This window comes from Mauremys reevesii, unplaced genomic scaffold (genome assembly GCF_016161935.1).
Source record: "Mauremys reevesii isolate NIE-2019 unplaced genomic scaffold, ASM1616193v1 Contig41, whole genome shotgun sequence".
NCBI lineage: Eukaryota > Metazoa > Chordata > Testudines > Geoemydidae > Mauremys > Mauremys reevesii.
In genome coordinates, this window is record NW_024100853.1 from 446,572 (window position 1) to 465,543 (window position 18,972).

General features: G+C 42.8%; 1 long non-coding RNA gene across 2 annotated transcripts; it reads right to left on the reverse strand.

The window, feature by feature from the left end:
* Positions 1-964: 964 nt before the first annotated feature.
* On the reverse strand, positions 965-15,399 carry LOC120394190. Of its 2 annotated transcripts, XR_005592204.1 has the most exons (4): positions 15,338-15,399; positions 12,159-12,263; positions 10,260-10,383; positions 965-1,005 (listed from the first exon to the last, which is right to left on the reverse strand). It is a non-coding gene; the product is annotated as an uncharacterized LOC120394190 (long non-coding RNA). The 2 variants fall into 2 exon arrangements; XR_005592203.1 differs by lacking the exon at positions 965-1,005 and having other exon boundaries at positions 10,225-10,383.
* Between the last annotated feature and the right edge of the window lie 3,573 nt (positions 15,400-18,972).

Sequence of the window (18,972 nt, forward strand, 5' to 3'; positions counted from 1 at the left end):
GCACTGGTCTTTAGGTTTAGCGCTGTTCTGCGCGAAACACGGGGTTAGTTTTCCCAGTAGGTATATCAGAAATGCCTGAAAATTAAACAACAGCCATTAACCACAGTTGATTAAATTACTTTATTGTTCCAATCAATCTGATCTTGCTCAATTCAAGATGGAGATGACAACGGGTAATAATTTAAGAAAGTAAAATGGCATTTACTCACTGAATAACAGAATGGGGGAATTATTAGGACTATCTTGCGTTCCCAGAATTTTATAGGTGAACTCAGGCAAGGGTGTGGATCTGTGTAACAGCAACTCTACTAAAATGGCAAAAAGAGTTTTCCCCAAGCAAATGTTCTCTTTTTCCTTTAAAGGGACACCATTAACTGGAAAATCATTTCCATCTGAAAACGATGTCTCTCCTATTGTTCTACATAGAGCCGGCCAGAGGAGACAATTCTGTTTTGCGACCCCTTTCGAGGTTTCACAATTTGTTTTATTCTAGATTGGAATGAAAACATAAGCCTTTCAAATGCTTTCATAAAATGAAATTGAATCAAAAACATCAGGCTTTCAATTTGGGGTCTCCTCCTGCTCAGCAAAAACTTTGTCCGAATCAATACATCTCTGTAATACATTTCGGTTTTGACAATGCAGCACATTTCAATGAAAAAACATTTAGTTAAAAATGTTTAAGCAAAAATTTCCCCCCTTCCTATCAACCAGAAGAAAAAGGTGTTTTATAATGGGAATGGCTGGGCCTAGAATCCCTCTCTTGCAACCTATATGAGGGCTGGATTTGGCCAATGATGTCCAAGTTTTACAATGCTTCCAAGTCACACCTATGACAACACGATTATTTAGATAAGCGTGCGCACACTCCCCACAATGTGGACCAGTCTCCTCTAAAGAAGTAACAATTACCTTTTCTGACCACCTCTGGGAGTCCATCTGGCTCATACGCTGGCTCGTTGTCCTGGGTCAGTGAATGTAGGTAGATGGCAACCTCATCAGCACCTGACCAAGGGAAAGAGTCGTTACCTGTACAAATAACTTTAAGGAGACTCTGGAAATATGTGTTTAGAATGCAATGATCTCAATCATTCATTTGTTAATTAAGTACATAAGACGTGTGCTTGTGCAACCACAGTCAACTATAGCAGAGCTTCAGAAACTATACTGATTTATGAGGATCTGGCCCCTCATCTGAATCAAATGTAATAATGGAGGTTTTGAAAACATGTGTTCTAAATAAATGCATTAAGGTTAGAAACAGGATCACGATTAAGGCTATGTTTTAGTCGTGGGTATTTTTAGTAAAAGTCATGGACAGGTCACGGGCAATAAACAAAAAGTCAGGGCCCCGTGACCCTCCATGACTTTTACTAAAAATACCTGGGACTAAATCTTACCGCCTGGGAGAGGGGACGCTCCTGAAGACTGCTGGGGAGTGGAGAGAGAGAGCAGGGCAATGCTGGTGCTGGGGGGGAATGGGTGGCTCAGGGCCCCACCACCACGAGTCCCAGACTGCTGCTCCAGGGACCGTGCCTGGGGCTGACTGAGCAACGGCCAGTGCGGCTGGCTCCTGGGCTTCCCCAGCTGCTGGGATCCTGGGATCAGCTGCACCAGCACTGCAAAATTCACAGAGGTCACAGAAACCGTGACTTCCACGAATGATTTGCAGCCTTACAATCATTCTAGTATAGCATTTCCTTCTTCAACTACCCCATACTTGGCTTGTGCTCCTTTAATAGAGCATTATGGTCAGCAGTTTGTTTCGGCAACATTTCTTTTTCCTTCCCCAGCTGCTTACAGGATTGCATCCATGTCTTCAGTTTACTGTCAGCGAATCCATTTTGCTTCTTCAGTTGATCTAAAGCCTTCAGATTGTCTAACTATAAAATAAAAAAAAAATTTTAGTTGCTAATAGGAAAATTCATTCTTCTGTCTAAGCATTATACTCTCACTAATGGCATCTCACCTACCATTAAAAGTTCAGTGCAACTAAAAATCCAGAATGTTATAATATGAATTTGTACAGTAGAGTTCACTTAGTAATATACAATTGAATTATAGCAGCTTCTAATTCCAACAGAGAAACATTAAAGTCATGTTTATTGGAAAGCTACGTGTGTGTAGATTTCCTTGATAGAGAAATCATAATCTAAATATAATATTCAAAATAATCAAATGACAGAACCCAGCCGAAAAGCATGTGGTCCAGGCATGTTTGTCCACCTTATGTGCATTGGGGTGCCAAAATAAATGGATGGTAGATATCTGGCAGCCTTATAAAACACACTTCAGGATAATGTAAATATCAAGCACAGTGCTCCATCAGCTGGGCATGGAGTGAGTACTGTAACTCAATGCCTGCTTGCCACAATACCGGCTCCACACTGTGCTACATGAGTGCTTTTGATGTGTTTATTTCTGAAGCGAGAGCATAGAACTACAGTCCCTCATTCACCATAAATGGAAGTAGAACAGATTGCAGACTAGAAAATGCAGAGGGAATTGATAAGAAAAAATTCACCTAGATGGACAGGTTTAAAAACTTTTCCCCTTCTGCTTGGCAGTAAACACCCAACCTATGCGTGTTACAAATAAAACTTCATATAGTCATTACCAGAATTTCTCTTTGCAGTGGCACATGGAATTGTTCACATGCCTATCTAAATTATTAGCAAGAATAGTGCTGTCATAAGAAGAATCACTTCATTAATAATTTAGATGGAAATTCTGCATACATCAGAACTGATATGCTCTCCCAAGTCGAGTGTGACATAAGGAGGTAGTAGAAGAAGTTTAAAGATAATAGGGGCATGTCTGCCCTGGGAAGTTTCAGAAGATATTAATGTGTTCATTAACACGATGTTACAACATGCAGTGTAGACACTGCCCTGTTATGTTTAATATCACATCAGTCAGTTACGGTCAACCTTAGGGGCAGAGTGAAAAGACATGTTTAAACACGGTCTCATTTTGAAGTAGAGACCCTGGCAAGTAAGGTATTGTTTCCTTTGCACCATAAGTGAAACTTTACCAGAACAATGAATGAAAGTTCCTGATTGAATTCTGCCTGGATACCAAAATGTATCAGTCAGGCTAAAAAAGTGTTTTTAATTTATAAGGAGGTGGGGTGCACTCAGAGGCTTGCTATGTGAAAGGGGTCAACAGGACAAAAGTTTGAGAATCACTGGGCTAAAGGATAATCTCTGCTGAACTACACTTTCCTTTTGATATCCAGGCTGTCAAACTGTAGGCAGCTCAGGTACAGATGAAATAGGGGCCCATGCGTCAAGAGATCTGTTTTCTGCTGGTAGAGTGGAGATTCCTTAGCTATTAATCAATCATGTCCAAAAATTCCCAGAACTTCTGGCTAGTGAAGAACTAGAAGGATGATTTCAGCTCTTTCCTCTTCCCTTTATGCGAATTGTCTTGTAAAGCAGCGGACATCGGACATCTCGACATCTGACATTATTTCCATGGCCTCTGAGAGAAGTTCTGACCTCTGGGTACTCACTTATGTTGAAAGGGATATAAACATTCATACTTCAGAGCACAAGCCAACCTCTAACAGGAGATAGGAAGAAATTTCCCTTGTGGGTTAGTTATTCCATAACTGCCCTCTACAGGTTTCTTGAACCTTCCTCTGAAGCAACTGCTACTGGCCACCGTCAGATGACATACAGGAGACTCAATGGACCACTAGTTTGAACCCATCTGTCCATTCCTATGTTTTTGTTCCAACACTACTGAATTCTGTAAAAGTAAATCTTTACCAGAGTGGTAAATTTAGAGTCCAGGCCATGCCTATTTTAACCTGGTTGAACAATGTCCTGCACTGGATACAGAATATTCGGATTTTGAACTCCAGTGGGGTTGGAATCCTTTCTAGCAGCTGGCAAGTTGGGAATGGATCTGTTTCGCTGGTCAGGGCACAAACAGTGATGTTGTCTGTAAATGGACAGGGATGTGTAACTTGAGACCTCAGCCTTGCTGTGATACTACCAGCCATTTAAACCTCTCAACACAGAGGATAGGTCAAAACGAAGAGTCTTGTATAGGAATTGTAAACTCTTCACACACAAATGCTCATTTTGTCTTTTCATGCTGAAGATTTAATTGTTTGGGAAGAAAAAGATTTAGGTCATCTATGTGAGCTTCTGCTTCATACTCTCCCGTCTGCATGCTAAAATAAATTTGTTAGTCTTTAAGGTGCCACAAGTACTCCTGTTCCTGCTACTCTGAAACCATTCCCTTCATGAATACCTTTGGTGTTGGCAGTGACCAATGGATTACTATGCCGGCTTTGACAAGGAGGGTTCAGGCTTCTGTTGTCTCAGCTACTAATTTCACTGGTTCCACAAATAGCCTTGCACTTATGAAAGTGGATGCACGGGGTATGGATGATTTTTTTCACGTTCATGAGTGTAGACAGTTTCCTTGTAGCCAGAGAGTAAGAATGCTTTGCTACAAATCACATCAAGATAGAGAAAAATTGCCATGAAAGAATATCTTACTCAACACCTCAAGGATTTGCCAAGAATGTAACCCAGAGAACTCTCACAATCAAATTGAGGATCATACCCTAGAGACGATGGCCCACTTGCTTGCCACCAACTAGATTTTCCTTACTAAGTCTAAGAAATGGCCACAGTTGGAGTTTTGAAATTTGCTGTAGTGTCCTCACTCTTTTGGTCAATGGAATCTTTTGGAAGGAACCCCCTTCTGGAGGCATGGCCATGTCTCTCTCAGGTAGGACTACTGCTGCACTTAGGTTCCCCAAACTTACACATTTTCCTTATCTTTTTATATAACATTTTAGTTTAACATCTAGATTTAACCGGAAATGAATGGAATTCTTATGTGCCTCTCTTCTGGGCACACACTGGTTAAAGTGCTCTTTAATCCTTCAATGCTGAGCAAGCCTATGGAGAGGGAGAGGAGACTCCAAACTCCTTTCCTTGGTAAAGCCTGAGTCCTTGACCTGATAAACAGACAGGGACAATTCCCACTCCATTGTGACCTAAAATTTGGGTCCCCTTCCCTGCTTGAAAGAGGGTCCCAGGCTGAAAACAGAGATGAACAAACTATATGACCCTGCCACCTGAGAATGGGCTTCAAAAAAGTAACACATCTCTCTGCACACCCAGATATACTTGGGGGGAGAGAAGGGAGGCAGCGAGTCTGATACAGAGCACTCCAGGAGACCCGTATATAGGAGAAAACCAAAGATTTCATGGAGGAGTGGGTACTTTTTTGGTCACACAATCATTTTAAAGCAAGAGAAAATCCAACAAATGATTTGTACATTTTAAGGCAAAACACACTTATACTTAGGAAGCAGCTACTGATTCTAGAAGTTCCAAATGAACTCAGATATTTAATATATTCTATTTTTTAGGACTAAACAAAGAGTCTCTTGAACCATACTACATAATTAGATTAAACAAATAATTCCATATGAACTGTAACCCTATCTGTAGTATGCTGGTGCAAAATCATTTTTTTAAACTCTGACCATACAACCAATTTTTGGCCTGGGGTCAGTCCACATGGAATCAATTGCAAAAACTGCAAGATCGGGGCCTTATCTTGTATCACAGCTATAGGTCTTGTGACAGGGTCGGGCCAGAGGGCTACAGGAGAGTGATCCTATTGGGATTCAGGAAGTGGGGAGCCCACTGCTAAAAGATCCCCCCAGCCTTAAAGGGGGGATCACCAAGACCTGGAAACCAAGTGGTTTCAGGGGACAACTAATGAAATAACAGGGACAGACATGCTGTCAAAGGCTCAAACGAAGGGAACCAGATGGGGACACCGAGCAGAGAACCCCGGACAGCGCCCACTGCTCCTCGAAGGCATGAAGGGAGTCAGTGGACGCGTCCCAGAGGATTTCTGCCCGGTTGCGTGAATGGATGGAGGACCGGAAAGAGGCCCCACAGTTACAGGAGACTCCATCGGCCAACCTCCTCTCCCTGGTTTTATAGATGGCCATTTTAGCCAGGGCCAGGAGGAGGTTGACCAGGAGGTCCCGTGACTTTGTGAGGCCACCGATAGGCAGTGCATAAATAAGGAAATGAGGGGGAAAGTGCAGCCAGAAATGCAACAGGATATCTGTGAGGAGACAGAATAGAGGCTGCAGCTTGGCGTACTCCAGGTAAACGTGCACCAGAGTCTCCCTCACGCAGCAGAAAGGGCAGGTGTCCAGGATGGGGCTGAACTGCACCAATTACATGCTAGTGCTCAGACCCCTGTGAAGAAGCGACCAACTGACATCCCCGGCGGGCCTTGGGAGCAGGGTGGAGTATAGGCTGGCCCACCGGGGCTCCTCACCCTCTAGAGGTGGCAGGAGGTCCCTCCACTTTGTGTCAGGGTGGGACGCAAAGGTGAGGAAGTGCAGAGTGTGGAGCACGAGCGCGTATAGATGTTTCCTTGGCGTGGTCTGGAAATGAACCGGCTTTAAGTCGTGCAGATGGCTTATGATGAAGGGGCACGGAGGCCGGTTGGGTCCATGGGGCAGGGGCCCGCTACAGGAGAATGAGAGAAGGCAAATATATTAGCCCCCGATTAAGCAGGTCCCTTTTCCCTGGGTAAGATAACAGGGGCAGTTCCAGAAAAATCAGGAATTTGCTGGAACCAATGAAGGCAGGCAGGCTAATTAGGACACCTGATTTAAAAAGGACCTCACTTCAGTCAGTGAAGGGTGCGCAAAGTGCTGAGAGTGAGAGGCCCTGCGGCTGGAGAACTGAGGAGTACAAACACTATCTGGCATCACGAGGAAGGTCCTGTAGTGAGGATAAAGAAGATGTTGGGAGGAAGCTATGGGGAAGTAGCCCCGGGAGTTGTAGCTGTCACACAGGTATTACACGTAACACTGTAGACAGCTGCGATCCACAGGGCCTTGGGCTGAAACCCAGAGTAGAGGGAGGGCCTGGGTTCCCCTCATTCCCCTCCCTCCTACTGGATATAAGAGGAGTTGACTTGGACTGTGGGTCCCACCAGAGGCGAAGATCCCTGGCCTGTCTCCCTGGCCCACTAGGTGGGTCAGCAGAGACTGTGGGGATTTTTCTCCTTCCTTTTCTCCATGCTGGCAAGTGATGTGGTTAGCTGAGTGAATGGCAGGTTTGAGCCATAAAACTGGCCAAACTGAGGGCTGCCCTGAATATCTGAGGTGAGCAAATCCGCCAATAAGTGCAGGACCCACCAAGGCAGAGGAGGAACTTTGTCACAGTCTTTTAAGATGCTCCAAAAAAGGACAGCCAGAATAAGACAGTATCGAAACACAACTTCTGGTGGAAATACACTATTCTCCAACATAGAGCTTGCAGAGTTCCCCTGGGAGTCAGTAAGGCATAAATGGCACCAGTTCTTACTGATTTCCAGTTTAAATTATTAATTATTCCAGTTCCTTTGACTGGTTTGCTAGAAAAGCCTGTTCTGCTCTGCACAGCTTCTGTGTTAAGCTCACTGGAGTTGTTTTCCAGTGTTTCACTGCTATTGCCTATGAGGAAAACACATCACATTTTATTTGTAGTTATATTGAATGTATTTTAAAAAATTAAAAATTCCTGATGTCCCTTTAAATGATGAGCTCCAGAGATACCTTAGAAAACAAAGCCAAAAGAATAAGCTACGTTCTGCTTCCTCCTACAGAAAGAGAAGTTTGGAGTAACTGTTGACTTCTGTGTTGTATGACTAAGAGCAGAATTTGGCCCTAAACCTTGAAACTCAGCATGATGGCTTTAAAAAAGTGCAATTAAAAAAAGCCCAAATATCTGAAAAATCCATCCTCCTTTCACTGTCCAGTCCTGGGTTCTAGATTCTGTATCATACCAAAACCAGAACAAGTTAAGATAACACAAATCTTTAACTCAAGACTGGGCAAGGTTATGAAAAATATTTTCAGGCACATTTTCAAGTATATAGTTGTAATGTATAAATATAGTCATAATTCAAGCCATAGTCATAGTACAGTCTGGTAATCATTGGGAATCCTAACCAGTGCTTTCTTTTAAGCTCAATCATAACGGCAGCAGATTTAACACTTGCTCTCCATTTTTTTTAACATAACATATTTTGTCAAAGCGAGCACCTATTGGGTTTAGAAGATCCTTCCCCATTCCCACTCAGTCCTCAGCTGCTCATTTGAGAGGTAACATTTAGGTGTTGGACTGACGATCAGCTATCACCAAATATGCCATTGAACAGCCAACAAACAGAAAGGATCAATACCAAACTAGACTCAATTCGGTACAATCCAAATACCAAGAGATTGACAAATTGTTGTGTATTTGGTTGTCATGGTTTTTACTATGGCAACTGAGTTAGACTATTAGGGATAGCTCAGCGGTTTTTCAACCGGCTGTGCGCTCTCTGTGTCTAATATAAAATGTGGTTTGGTTAGGTTGTCTGTTTACTGGCCTCAAGTGATTTCTTTCTAAACCAGCGGCCCATAATAATATAACAAATTACTCTACCTTTTCCACTTACTATATACTCAAGGAATAGGTTACATGTTGTGAAAAACCAGTATTTGTACATCTTAATTCCCCATATTTATGGACCAACAAAGACATTCAGCTTGCACCTCTGTCTCCATAACCACATTCTTCAGGGGCAAGGGAAATTAGTGTCGTGCTATCCTCTATCTTAAATTTATCACCTGACTTTATTTCGCAAGGATAGGCAACTTATGGTATGTGTGCCACAGACGGCACACGAGCTGATTTTCAGTGGCACTCACACTGCCTGGGTCCTGGCCACTGGTCCAGAGGCCTCTGCATTTTAATTTAATTTTAAATGAAGCTTCTTAAACATTTTAAAAACCTTTTTTACTTTACATACACCAATAGTTTAGTTATATATTATAGACTTATAGAAAGAGACCTTCTAAAAACGTTAAATTGTATTACTGGCCCGGTAAACCTTAAATTAGAGTGAATAAATGAAGACTCGGCACACCACTTCTGAAAGGTTGCCGACCCGTTATGTCGCTATCTAAACCAGGAAGTTAACAAGATCATAACTGTACCACCACCAAATTCTAACTGGTTTTCAACCTTTTTAACCTGTTTTATATCAGTCATAATAGCTCCATAGTACTTCAAATTAAAAGGAAGTAAAAATGAGAATGAAATAACCTAGTTCCATTCTAGAAAGGAGTAGGCTTTTCTGGATAAAAACCTATAGATGTCCAAGTTTGAGTATGAATCGAGTGTTTCAAGAGTAAACCTGGAAAGAAGAGTATGTGTAGAGAAAATACTAACCACCTCTGTAGAAAAGGTTTGATTAATGTGCTCACACAGCTAGGATGACACATAGCTATGCCGGACAGCTATCGTGGACAAATTTAGAACCTCTGTATGAAGTCAGTGTAGACCATGTCTATCATAAATAAAAGCAGTTTTCTATTAGAGAGTGTGGATAGAAAAGAAGCAGTGCTCATATCAGAACAAGGCTAAAGGGAACGGTTGTAGGGCATTACCCCCAGATTGCCTTTGGGCCCATCTGCTACCTCAGTTTACCTTTAATCTTGCATCAAACCAGATATCACATGTGGTGATTTTACAGTAGTGCTCTCTTCCAGGTTGGTTTATTATCATAACACAAGACTCAAACATACCCTTAACCAGCCTCAATTATTCTTTTCCGCATATAATGCCTCAAGTTTTTCCAGGTCTTGATCAGAGCAGGCCCATCCTTGTAGTCCCACCCCTCTCCTAGCTGGGACTTCTGCATCCTGCAAGTCCATCAATGGAGGCTTATCCCTGCACAGTTTCCAGTTCCTTGTAATTCTCTTCCCCCAAAAGGCTTCTGCCTTGGAGTTCTGGAAAATTGTCACCTGTCCTCTTCACAGGCCCTCTGCCTGGGCACTAACGAGAGAGAGTCTCTCTCTGAACTTTTGGGGCAGAGGGGGGGGGTCTCTCTCTCTTGAATGACCACAGGCTGCCCTTTTACCTGCCAGCAGGCCCGGTTTAGATGCATGCTTCTGTCACATGACCCTTGTATTTATTCCCATCATACAGGGAGATGGGCTAAACCTGACAAAAGGTGCAGCTGTGCCCCAGTCTTTTAATGGACCAGCTCACCCTGTGACAGGAACATACTGCAGCTTGCTCTGACCTGTGATATGTTTAGTTGCACTTAAATATTAGTCATGTATAGATCTTCAAGCACAATAAAGAGGACAGTTAAATTTTACATAAAATAAAAACTCAGCATCACCACTTCCATTTGAATAGTTCAGATATTAAAAATCCTACTTTGTTGAGTTCTGCTCGTAGAGCATCGTTGGCTTGCTGCAAGTCCTGGTTTATCTGGTCGCACGGCAGATCCCCTGTCAGTAAGTCATGTAGCTGATGAAACACTTCTTAGAAATGTAGAAGACTGGGGAGGGCTAGGAGAGAGAAACACACTCTAGTTACATGTTTCTTGTCAAGTTACTATAACTATTAACACTGGAAAACGTGGGGGAGGGACTGTAAATTGCCTCTTTAAAAAGTTACTAATTACACTAAAGCGCTCTCTGACAGAAGCAAAAAGAGTTTAAAACCCATTTTTAAGTAAAGCATAAATTCTGTTATGGCCACTAATGGCCATGACTCACTTTGGCCAATCAGAGTAGCCTACTTCATCTGCTACACCAAGACAGGTGGATCAAAAAAATACTAGCAAATAATGGAATGAAGCTTATATATCGATTCAAAAGTAGATCTCCATAACAACATTGAGCATTACAACTAAGCAACCAGACTAATCCCCAATAATCATGATCCTTTGGGGTGCGGGGAATTCCCTTCTTTGCTATGATTACATGTTTAGCTTATTGCTGTCAAAATGTTTTTCATGAGGAAAATGCCTTAGTTATTTTCAATTTGACTTAACACATGACTGGGCAGCAACAGAAGTTTGGTAGAGGGCATTGACTCCTCCCGCCTCAGGTCTGGGGGAGCAGAACTTCACTAATGCACACCTCCTAAGATCCTTAGGAATCTAGCCCATCTCCTGCAACCATTAGGAGATGCAAAGTAGATATCCATCTGGGTATAATTCGTTTTGAGGCTTCTTCCAGGCCCCACGGTCCTTATGGTTGGGGCTCTACATGAATTTGAGAGGGATTTATATGAGGGAATAGGGCTATGAGGGCACGGGACTTTTAGTCGGGGTGTTGGGGTTGGTAAGGAAAAGAGAGGGCTGAGTGGGGAGCAGAAAGCAGAGGAAGATAGGGAGGAAAGCACTAGTGGCGTCTCCTGGCAACAAACCTCTCTGCCAAACTTCTCTTGGCAGCAGCTGCAGGACTCCTCTAACAAATCATAGCAGGTTTGTCAGCTGGAGAAGGTAGTGAAGTGCTAGTGCTTCCCCTCAGCTTTCTCCTAAGCACCCTCCTATCCTCCAGCAAGACACCTGCTCCATCCCATGTCCTCAAGCTCCCCCACAGCCTGTTCCCACTCTCATTGCCAGCCAGAGACCCATCCTATGAAGTCCCCACCCTCTTGGATCCCAGTGATCCATTTCCCCAAATCTTTATGTCTCCCCACCCCCTTATTATACCCAGCCTCTCTGCCCTCAGACCCTTTCCAAAGGCCCACTCCTACCCTGGCTTGGCCTGCCAGGAGCAGAAGAATGCAGGCGGGGAGGGTCAAACTCAGGAAGAAGTGAGCAAATTATTAGCAAAATGTTCAAACTTTTTCTGATTTTATTTTTGTCATCGAACTATAAATTAGAGGTGAACAAATTGGTAGCCTGCCTGCCCAGCCTACCTTGAAGAAATACGGATTCACTTCCTCTTACCAAGTTATAACCACCAGACTACTATTATCACCAGCTAGGAACATGGCTTTAGTCAACTTAATTCGTGGTAGGCCAGTAAATTGTTTCACTAACAAATACAGATCCATTCAAGGAACTGAGAGGGTGTGGGACCAGCAGGGCCCCATGTACCGGCCAGCATAAGCACAGGGCTCCAGAGGTTGCCAAAGCTGGCCTGGGGGTACCATTACGGGAAAAATTCTGACAGCGTGCATGTGGGCGCACACATCAAATATGGAATCGTCAGCGTTTTTTCTTCTACATGGACAAATACTCAATGAACAACTTGTTCGCTCTGGTAATAGCAGTCTGGAGGCAACTTTAAACTTGTGAAAAAATGGGTCTTGTCTTACCTTTTCCTTTTCTTTTCTTTTCTGTTCTACGGACCGACGATTATTTTCGACAAATTGTCTCTGATGACTCAGTAGGTCGTCCATTTTTTGCTCCAACATTTCACGCTATACAAAGTTTAATCATAAATCACAGTGATGCAAGGGTAATATTTATTATTTGTACTACAATAGCAATCAATCCCCGTAATCAGGATTGAAATCCCACTTTAGTAGGCAGTGTTTAAAAAAAAAAACAACAACAAAAAACGACATACATACAAGGAAGTCATGGTCTCTGCCCCAAAATTGCTTACAGTGTTCCATGACTTAGTGAACACTCAAACAGGTATCCCATACCAAACTGAGAACAGATTACACTTGGCTAGAAGACAAGTGTGTGCTAAAGTTTAATAAGTGTTTAGGCACAGGAGATAAATTCAATGCAACTTTAAATTTACAGAGAATCAGCACATTGATTGATCAGAAAAAAATTACTGAACTATTTTGAACATATTTACTAATATAATCTGCAATTCAATCGGATTTCAAACTCATGTAAAGAAGCTAGACTATAATAAGAAAAGCTCTCAACAGTCACATCTAGAGGTTATGGTGACAGCTATGCCAGTAACTCAGGTAATTTACAAGTAGCATCACTGTGACATCAGAAGCAGCAACCAATCAATCTTTCCTCTGCACTTTGCTATCAGTCAGTGAAGTGGAGAGGGCCTATTCACAGGTCAAAAGTTCTCATCGTTAACTTACTTGAACATCTGTATACAAACATGGTAATAACCCTGGATTGACTCATTGTCCCTGGCCTCAACCTACTCGCAGCCAAGACCTTCTCTCAATGGGGTCCTCACAGAGGTAGCAAAGAACAGCCATTACCGTACCTCTGCAGAGGCAAATTCTTAACCCCCATTCATATGATGGTATAATCTTCAGCATCCCGTATATAGGATGTAGGAAGCAGCAGCATTTTCTAACATTCTTAAGTAGGCAGCAGAATGTGCATGCATAGATAAAATCCCTGACAGCAAAGAGTAGGTGACAACCATCACACTTACAGAAGACATATGTGGTGGTGCCTTTCCCCACGGCAACATAACTTCTTTAATCTAAGTGTGTATGGAGGGGCAGAAAGGGGATGGGAAAAGAGTTAAGCTAAAGAGAAATATGAAGAATCGTGGAATCCATGACTTGCATGAGCTACAATGTTCTACCCAATGCACACAATTGTGGAGCTGCAACAATTGGCAGACGCCAAAACAGTCACCTGGACTAACTTCCCCATGTTAAATAGGGTGAAAAGCCAATGATTTTCAAAGAAGGAGACAGTGGTGCTGTTAAAACGTCTTTTATGACACTTTCAAATGGCTTTAGGATATATAAAATATCTGTGTTTCTTAGATATTTGTTATCGTTATTCACTCTACCGCAATAACAATACTGCATTGCTGGCTGCCTCATTAGAGAGCTGGCCTGCTATTTGTTCAGTCTATCAGAGCAACTTATCCATAAAGGAAAACTTTTCAAGGTGCAGATCTTCCCCACAGCACACACCCACGTAACTGGTATTAAAAAAATTAAAAAAATGAAAAGGTAGGGAAAAAAGGAACCAATCACTAATCCCAAAGTCATAGAGCAGCAGATGATCCACTAGTTTCCATGGTTCTCCTGCTACGTTGTCCAGTATATCAATGCAGTGGCTGACCCACTAAACCAAACAACCACTTCATGCAGTGGCAAGGAAGCTCCTGCAGAGAAAGGAAGTGCTGTGCAGGCTGCTGAAATCTTGCCCACCCTATCCCATATAGCAAAGTGTAGGCCTCTTCATGGATATGGAAAGATGGGGCCAAATAAGGATTTGCCTCTTAATGAAAGGCTGGGTTTGACTGGCTTTATTTCTTTACTCTTATCAGTGTACACCTGTTTGGCATCTGTTTTAGCTAGCAAAAAAAAAATCCATTTTATATGATTAACACACGTTTGCTCCACTAATGCAAATTATTTCAACGTTTCAATTATATCAGAACTATAGCCACAGAAATTTCTTGGCTTCCTTGCACTGAATACAAGAGGGCCTTTTCCCCCCTTGATTCTTCTGCAGCAAAACAGAGAGGTCTTGGAAGGACCCAAGATCTTGCATTCTGAGCACTTTAAAACTCTTCAGTAAGGTGTGTGAATTCTTTCCTGTCATGGAAGGGATCCAGAGGTACCACCAGAATTTAGAGGGTCCAAAGGATAGAGAAAAAATCTGTCCTGGATCATGCAGGTCTGTGACTCTAAGTGGACAGCACTGTTCTCTTTTCTTGTTTATGTACCAGCCTCAGAGACTGCAATACAGTTCTACTAATAGGCTTTATTAACTTCTGCCTGTGCTGGTGCTGCATAAGCAAAAGTACGAGATGTTTTAGCTCATATAAAGCTATTTAAATCTTTTAAGGGCATAGGGAAATGGTGGACTTAAATATACAGTAGAACCTCAGAGTTACCAACTCGGGAATGGACGTTGTTCGTAACTCTGAACAAAACATGATGGTTGTTCTTTCAAAAGTTTACAACTGAACATTGTCTTAACATAGCTTTCCAACTTAACTATGCAGAAGAAAAAATGCTGCTTTCCCTTCATTTTTTAGTAATTTAACACAGTACAGTGCTGTATTTGCCTTTTTTAGCCGGGGGTGGGGTGGGGTAGAAGGGATGTGTCTCTGCTGCTGCCTAATTATGTTCTTCCGGTTCCAAACGAGATTTGTGTGGTTGACTGATCAGTTTGTATCTCTGGTGTTTGTAACTCTAAAGCTCAACTGTAAATTATGGAGCCACCATTAGCAAGCACATACATAGTTAAGCTTTGTTGGAGAACTGTGTAATGAATTGTGTTAGTGAAATGTGTACTAAGTAATGTTAGAGAAATTATTATATACAATTCTGGAAGAAAATAGGAATGTTTGCTTTTTGTATGTAGTTCTGCTGCTTGAGATTGTCAGATTTTGCTGAAACAGTCTGTAAATCAGAAAATTGGTTTTTGTGTCTCATCTATAAAGTTCTTGACCAAGCAGATAGCAGGGTAGAGAAGAGAGCTGTTAGCTTTCAGTAAGTCAGGTACAATCCCTCATCCCCCCACCCATCCATCCAATCAGCTAACAAGTTTTTTAAATCACAATATTAATAAAATTCACTGCTTGTTCTCTCACCTTATTCTTGGCTTTGATTATTTCAATGACAGAAGACCCCAAACTCTTCATATATTCCATAGTTACTAAAAAGCTCTCAACAGTCACATCTAGAGGTTATGGTGACAGAGCTATGCCAGTTACTCAGGTGATTTACAAATAGCATCATTGTGACATCAGAAGTACCAACCAATCAATCTTTCCTGTGCAATTTGCTCAGTAACTCAGGTGATTCATAAGTAGCATCATTGTGACATCAGAAGTGGCAACCAATCAATCTTTCCTCTGCACTTTGCTATCAGTCAGTGAAGTGGAGAGGGCCTATTCACAGGTCAAAAGTTCTCATTGTTAAATTACTTGAACATTTGTATACAAACATGGTAATAACCCTGGATTGACTCAATGTCCCTGGCCTCAACCTACTCCCAGCCAAGACCTTCTCTCAATGGGGTCCTCACAGAGGTAGCAAACAACCGCCATTACCGTACCTCTGCAGAGGCAAATTCTTAACCCCCATTCACATGATGGTATAACCTTCAGCATCCTGTATATAGGATGTAGGAAGCAGCAGAATTTTCTAACAAGCAGCAGCATTTTCTAATATTCTTAAGTAGGCAGCAGAATCTGCATGCATAGATAAAATCCCTGACTGCAAAGAGTAGGTGACAACCATCACACTTACAGAAGACATATGTGGTGGTGCCTTTCCCACAGCAACATAACTTCTTTAATCTAAGTGTGTATGGAGGGGCAGAAAGGGGATGGGAAAAGAGTTAAGCTAAAGAGAAATATGAAGAATCGTGGAATCCATGACTTGCATGAGTTATAATGTTCTACCCAATACACACGGAAACTGTGGAGCTGCAGCAATTGGCAGAGGCCAAAACATTCAGCTGGACTAACTTCCCCATGTTCTCAGGCATTCCTGCACCCCTCAGAGTTTCTCCACTAATCTCAACTCAGAGTGCCTGCAAAGTTCAGTAGCTCCACCAGAACCTCCAGTTCTCCTGGTAACCACAGAACCTGAGGGACCCCTATCATACTTCTAAGTACTACAATGTTCCCCGTTTCTTAGCTCCCCCATTGTTCTCTGCATAACACCGGGAGCTCTCTGCCAGCTTTCTTTCTTTGCATGGGAAAGATTTCAAAATGTCTTAAAGAAATTATCAAGAAAATCCCCAGGCAGAAACCAAACAAAACAAATCATTAAACTCTGTGAGTAAAGTTGACAGTACATGTAAGTTTTTTTTTTTTTTAAATTCGTAATGCTGCAGTTATGAAAAACAAACAAAATGAAGCATTAGAAACCAAGGTAATTCAGAGTTAAGATCAAAATAAAAGACAGCCTAACGTTTGAAAAGTAGGCAAGATCAGGGCCGGCTCCAGGCACCAGTGTAGCAAGCAGGTGCCTGGGCAGCCAATGAAGAGAGGGGTGGCACGTGCAGCAGTTCGGCGGCAATTCGGCAGTGGGGCCGTCACTCCCTCTTGGAGCGAAGGACCTGCTGCCGAATTGCCGCCATAGAAGAAGCGGCGGTAGAGCTGCCACCAATCGCGAATGCGGCTTCTTTTTATTATTATTTTTTGCTGCTTGGGGCGGCAAAAATGCTAGAGCCGGCCTTGGTTCAGATGCAAGTCTGTGACAACTGTCAGTAGGAACACAGCATGTGTCCAAAAGACACTTTGTCCGGACATAAGATAAGCATAAGCCGGGTCTGCAAAAAAGCTTGGAGTTCTCCATCCTTCTCTTTGAGGAGATCTTAGTCTGGAATCATCTCTGGACTCTTCCGTGCCCTGTACCTTTTTCACAGAAAGCTTCTTGTCCGACATGCCAGATTTTGAAAGAGGATGTTGCTGATGAGGCCCAGGAAGCGAGGGACCCAGTACTAGCACTCTAAGGAGCAGAGAAGGCATTTACAGGATGGTTATCTGACCCAGGCCCTGAAGCTACTCTCATTGCTTTACCCATTAAGTACATCTGGAGCAGGGCTTCTCTAGATTTGCAGGTCCTGCAAGTGAAGGACTTGCAAATATGTATTTTGTCTGGGGGAATGTTCCTGGAAAATGCCAAACATTACAGGCTATAGTGCCCGTGTTTGATGGGCAGTATGTAAATCCAGGGGACTTAAAAGAAGCCATCCTGACACCAGAAAGAAATAGCTATTCTGGTTAAAAAACCAAAATGCCAATGAGCAACCACTAGCTATCTCTATCTACACGCTGCACAGATTTAAAAAGAGCCAGGTATTTTGTTAGCACTGCTCACTGCCCATGTTCATCTCAAAGCCAGGAGGCATGAGAGGAACTGAGTGGTGGCTGGCCTGCTCCACCCTTTTATGCCCTCGGTGCAGGATATGAGGATGCTCAAGGTGCATGAGACTCTGAACATGGGTGAGTGGGGTGCATTGCACACCGTCAGCAAACTGTGGAAATGGATAACCACTCGAAGGGAAAAAAGTTGCAAAGGGACAACAGTGGTCTGTTCATTAAACCAATAATACACTGGCTTTTACAAATTGTCCTGGAGCCAGTACAAACAGCCCTTGATCAAAACACCAGTTCAGTATGGAGATCTTATCTCGCAAACTCTTATGTGAAGGACTTGAAAACGGCACATTTTCCAGGAAGAAAGATTAGAGGCTAGAGTCACTGAAAAGGCAGAGTTGAGGTTGTTTGAGAGCCTGAATTATACATTTCCAAATTGATAAATGTTGGGTTGCAATTTACGTTTAACTTAACTTTGAAGTTCCCGTATTTTTAATACTTGTTATTTTTAATTACTACAAATTTATTGTAAGGCACTCTCATCCTTGACTCGAGTTTACCCAAGTATTGAGCCTGCGATAGTTTAGAATCCAAGTAACTTTCCCCTGAATTTATGGCAGTTTAGGCTGAAAATATTAAACTATATGACAGTGTCCCTTTAAGGTCACAATTGGCCACCAGGTGTCAATCTTCCTCTATGGAATATTATTGGTAGGGGCCTACGGTCCATTTTGGTCAATTTTACGGTCATAGGCTTTAAAACCATAAATGTCATGATTTCAGCTATTTAAATCTGAAATGCCACAGTGTTGTAATTGTAGGGTCCTGATCCAAAAGGTATTGTGTGTGTGGGCGGGGTGTCACAAAGTTACTGTGGAGGGTGGGGGGTTGTGGTGCTGCTACCCTTACCACTGTGCTGCTGGTGTTGACGGCGCCGCCTTTAAGCTGGGAGGCCGGAGAGTGGCAGCTGCTAGCTGGAAGCCCAGCTCTGAAGGCAGCACAGAAGTAAGGACCCTCAATTTGAGAAACACTGGTCTCCCCCATGAAATCTGTATAGAATAGGATAAAAGTACACAAAAGACCAGATTTCATGGTCCGTTTGGACAGAAGCCGTGGCCCCGCCTGCTGGGGATAGAGAACTCCTGGGCGGTGGGCGCCGGTGCTCTCGGTCCCCGGTAGGCACGGGGCCGCTTCTCTCCCCTGCTCAGGCACTAGGCACTAGGGGCACTAGGCACTAGGCAGAGCACATCAATGAACCGCATTGGGGACCACTGACTTAAACTGACCAGCTTGAAACCCCGCTATAGCGCGACCCTGCATTTATCGCCATGGAATTTTTTGGACCCCAAACATCGCGTTATAACGGGGTTTCACTGTACTTACAGTATTAGTAC